General features: G+C 41.2%; 1 long non-coding RNA gene across 5 annotated transcripts in view; it reads right to left on the reverse strand.

The window, feature by feature from the left end:
• Window positions 1-572: 572 nt before the first annotated feature.
• Window positions 573-5,219, reverse strand: part of LOC123518437 — a 14,280-nt gene continuing 9,633 nt past the window's right edge. The window contains exons 1-4 of one of the 5 annotated variants that reach the window (XR_006678796.1): window positions 4,338-4,390; window positions 1,971-2,113; window positions 1,667-1,809; window positions 573-1,424 (exon numbers count right to left, since the gene is read on the reverse strand). This is a non-coding gene — a long non-coding RNA (uncharacterized LOC123518437). Of the gene's footprint in view, window positions 1,425-1,666; window positions 1,810-1,970; window positions 2,114-2,711; window positions 2,835-4,139; window positions 4,272-4,325; window positions 4,391-5,219 lie in introns of those variants that run through there. The other 4 variants (XR_006678798.1, XR_006678795.1, XR_006678794.1 and 1 more) reach the window with 4 other exon arrangements.

Raw genomic sequence — 5,219 nt, forward strand, 5'->3', positions numbered from 1 at the left:
GATGTTTGTTGATTGAATTGAATAAAAGGGAAGGGAGACTCCACTTTGTATTTTGGACCCAAATATACATCGGCATTTTCTCCGGAGACTCTTCGGAGTATTTATGACTTAGCACAGTTTTTAGGGCAAATTTTGCAGGGATTTTCAGCATTTTTGCCAGTTTTAGGGCAAATTTGCAGCATTTTTGCCAGTTTTAGGGCAAATTTGCAGGGATTTTCAGCATTTTTGCCAGTTTTAGGGCAAATTTTGCAGGGATTTTCAGCATTTTTGTCAGTTTTTGGGCAAATTTGCAGGGATTTTAAGCATTTTTGCCAGTTTTAGGACAAATTTTGCAGGAATTTTCATCATTTTTACAAGTTTTGGGCTGCTTCTCAGCTTTAGCATTTTACTGGCATTTTAGCATTTCCAGGTTTTTAATTTTTTTACGGCTTGAAAAGCTGGACACTATATACTGTGGTGCTGGCTGATTAGGGTAGGTAGGTAGGTGTGTTTCACAAGTATTCCCCCCTAAAAAAGAGTAATGTGTGTTAAGTATTCTCCCCAAAAAAAAGTACAAAAGTAACAAAAAACAATTTTCTTAAATCATGATTTATTATGAAGTACTAACACCAGTTATGCGAGTACACCGCAGAACATGGGAAGGAATAATATTACACTTATGTGGGTACATTCACATTAGATGGAAGGAATAATAACATTACACTTATGTGGGTACATTCACATTAGAGAGAAGGAATAACATTACACCTGTGGGTACATTCACATTAGATGGAAGGAATAACATTACACTTAAGTGGAAGGAATAATAACATTACACTTAAGTGGGTACATTCACATTAGACAGAACGAATAACATTAACACCTGTGGGTACATTCACATTAGATAGTAGGAATAATAACATTACAATAGTGATACATTCACATTAGATGGAAGGAATAGTATTACACTTGTGGGTACATTCACATTAGATGGAAGAAACATCACAAGTGATTGGCAACACGTATTGATTAGGTTTGGTTAGAGGAAGCGATGTAGTCTGTCCTCCCTCCCTGGATGGCACCACGTTACCAGGACAGCTGGTGCGAGGCAGCGTCCAACTCCTCCGTGGAAGGTGCAGCGAGGTAGTCTTTCCTCTCCCTGAATGACAGCACGTTTGTCAGGCAGTTGATACGAAGCAATGCGTCTTCCCTCCCTGGATGGCAGAGCTGGTGCGAGGCAGGTTCCAATTCCTCCGTGGAAGATGCAGCGTGTCCCTCTGGATGGCAACGCGTTGTCAGGGCAGAGCTGGTAGCGAGGCAGGGTCCAATTCCTCCGTGGATGGTGCAGCGCGACAGTTGGTGTCTTCTATTGCAAGAGCGTTTCATGCCACAGGTTTGTGAGCTAGAACACGCTGGTTTAGCTCTCCCTTCAGTAGTGACAGGACCTGTAACAAATATTTCACCTTTACACTTAATCATGAACAATCTTGTCCTCCAACGTAGACTAGATGTGGTACGATGTAGACTATATAAGATGTGGTGTGGTGTGGTGTGGTGTGGTTGCGCCTTGTTAAATGTTAGTGAATTCCATTTACCCACCACTACGAAATACTAGTTTGTAATTGTCATCTCCAAACCTCACTTTAAATCATTCACCAATATTCCTCATTCTATTCTGATTACAAACCTTAAAATTTTACTTTTATCCAGTGCAAGTAGAGCCAATTTCCTGCCGCAGGTTGGGGGTTGTTAGGATACGCTGGTTTGGTTCTTCTTTCAGTACAGGACCTGTTAGGATACGCTGGTTTGGTTCTTCCTTCAGCACAGGACCTGTAACAAGTAGGTAAGATATGGTGTGGTGTGGTTGCGCCTTGTTAAATGTTAGTGAATTCCATTTACCTACCACTACGGAATACTAGTTTTTAATAGTCATCTCCAAACCTCACTTTAAATCATTCACCAGTATTCCTCATTCTATTCTGATTACAAACCTTAAAATTTTACTTTTATCCAGTGCAAGTAGAGCCAATTTCCTGCCGCAGGTTGGGGGTTGTTAGGATACGCTGGTTTGGTTCTTCCTTCAGTACAGGACCTGTTAGGATACGCTGGTTTGGTTCTTCCTTCAGCACAGGACCTGTAACAAGTAATAACTTATACTCATCATGAACAACCTTGTCCTCAAAATGAAGGATGCGATGTGGTGTAGTGTGCCTATTAAAACCTTTAGTGCATTCCATTTACCCACCACTACGGAACACTGGTTTGTAATATCTATAAACCTCACTTCGAAAAAAAATTCACCGCTATTCCTCATTCTATACCGATTACGAACCTTACGAGTTTTGCTTCTATCACCCTGGCAATTTTACCTTTAACACCAATACCGAACAATTCCTGAAACGTCACGTCACCTAACAACTCACTCACGTCACCTAACAACTCACTCACGTCACCTAACAACTCACTCACGTCACCTAACAACTCACTCACGTCACCTAACAACTCACTCGCACAGCGCAATATCCCACTAACCTAAGAACCCTACCTGGTGTCACCCATCCTGGTGCAGCAGCTACTTCCAACATCTGGATTTACCCAAGGAGCGTCAAATTGACCAATGCGTGAGACCCCTGCCCTACATCTATATCAGACTGTTTTCGTGCCTATTTCTGCATTATATTACATTGTTGCACATTAACACGGCACGGGCACATATTTCTAAAACAAAATACCTGGTTAGAGGACGGATTCCGGCCTGGATAAGACCGGTATGTAATGTTGCTGGTATAGAAGGCAGCTGGGTAATCGTTCTCAACAGGAACCAAGCTGCCACGTGGCAAATATACACTAAACTGGCGCGCTCGAAACCAGATATCGAATCCAAGGCGTGTTCAAAACGCTTCAGGTGTCAATCTACCGTTTGGATTTTACACAGTATTGTAGCAAACTTCGGAGTTTGATATACAACTATATCTTAACACAAGGACACAAAGGAAAATAGTGGACACCCATGAAAACTTACAACATCGCTTGGCCCACTGCGTCACTGTTCAGTGAGGAGAGGCGGTAAAACTACAGAACCACTGCTCCCCCTTTCCTCTCCCCTCACCCCTTCTCCCCCCCCCAACAAGCTTGGGGACTGGGGAATCGGTTTTTTTTTTGGGGGGTGGGAGCCAAGAGGCGAGATATGGCGATCCAAAAAATCTAAGGACAAAAACCTAACCTAACACGGGGGGGCTGTGTCCCCGGACCCCCCTCCAACATTAACCTAACCGTAACAAACCTAACCTACCGTATCCTTGCTTTGGGGCAGTTTCCTCACCCCCGCCGGTTCTCTTATAGCTTCACACAATATGCCCTACCTCTACCAATACCCCTCCTCACAATACCTTAACGAAAGGACAAATATCCTGGCTGGTCCTCTTCTCGATTGTACACTGACTTGCATCGCAGGAGTGATGACTTCCCAGTTATCAAGTTCGCAACCTTTACAACTAGTGTCACTGGTGGCCATGGCTGAACTGCTCACACAGATGTCTGTGCACCTGTCTGCCCAGCTGTACCCGGCCTATGAAAACATATATCAAATTCCCATTGGCGCAGCTCGTGCTGTTAAGAGGTGGTGGCACGTCATTGGACAAAAGAACTATAGACACAATCAAAGAATCCTATTCACCAGTTACCCACAAACCCCAGCTAGAAACAAATGCAAGTCAGTGTACTGCTCATTTCTGAGTGTGATGGAGCTCCGTGGCTCGCCGCAGTTTGATGGACTCGCCGAACACACCACGTTTGAAGGCTTGTGCACGACACACAATGGCCGAGCACTCACCAAAACTCACTGATGGTAAACACGTTACATATACTGCACTGTGCTATACGTATTATACAGATCGGCGTAGAGCAGTGATTCTAGAGAAGAACGGGAGAGGCTATCAATGCACAGCCAAGCCCTGTCGTGGACACGCCTACCTACACCACGGAGTTACGAGCATGTCCTGCGCTCAGTATGGATGTTACGAAGCGCTTTCCATTAGTAGAACATTAACGCGTTATTTTCTTATGGAATGGAACTTCAATAGAGATGAACTTAATAGCATGATTTTTAAGAAATATACTATAAACAGAAATAGTTCCACGAAACGTCAGGCAACACCTACCCTCAAAAACCCAACACGGAATTTTCGAATATTCCTGTTTATGAGAAACAGGTAAAGGCCCTTCACTACACACGCACACCAACATCAGCACCACTGTACAGTGTCTTGTCTAACATGCCTTCCCAACAACAACAACGCCACGAGAGGGATGACACCAGACCAAAGATCCTTGTAAATTGCTTTTACCACACGTCTTACCCGCACAACGCCTGAAGAAGAAATCGCTTTCTAGTGCCTCACTGCTTTCCGCTTCACCTCCTCCTCCTCCTCCTTCTCCCCCTTTCCCCCCTTTCCCCCATTGTTTGTAATAAAGACACTTAATAACTAACTAACCACTCTCGCTGAGCATCATTTTATATAAGCATTGTTACCTTTAGTCTAAGCCGGTGGTAGCCCACGTAGGTCTCAAACCTCCTCACTCATGTGGCACTCCTATACATAGCTTTATGTCTATCCATTTATTTATCTGTCTAGCTACACACACACACACACACACACACACACACACACACACACACACACACACACATATATATATATATATATATATATATATATATATATATATATATATATATATATATATATATATATATATATATATATATATATATGTGTGTGTGTGTGTGTGTGTGTGTGTTTTATTATCATTACCACTATTATTTTTTTATTATTTCTTTATTTTATTATTACTAATATAATTTGTATTATTAATGTTTTTTTTATTATTATTAGTATTGTTGTTATTATTATTATTATTATTATTATTATTATTATAGTTATTATTATTGTTATTATTATCGTTATCATTATCATTATCAACATTATTATCATTACTATTATTGATATTATTATTATTATTATTATTATTATTATTATTATTATTATTATTATTATTATATCGTCATCATTGTGAGGACATGGCACGTAGCTACGGTACATAATATTTCCAGTTGTCACATTACTGAGATGTCACGACACATAATCCTTTAAAAAGCCAAACTAACGTATCCACATTTTCCTGCACTAATTATGAAGCATGTAGGCATGACGCGTAAATAATATTGCCAATGCTCATAA

Source organism: Portunus trituberculatus, chromosome 43 (genome assembly GCF_017591435.1).
Source record: "Portunus trituberculatus isolate SZX2019 chromosome 43, ASM1759143v1, whole genome shotgun sequence".
In the NCBI taxonomy this organism is placed as follows: Eukaryota; Metazoa; Arthropoda; class Malacostraca; order Decapoda; family Portunidae; genus Portunus; species Portunus trituberculatus.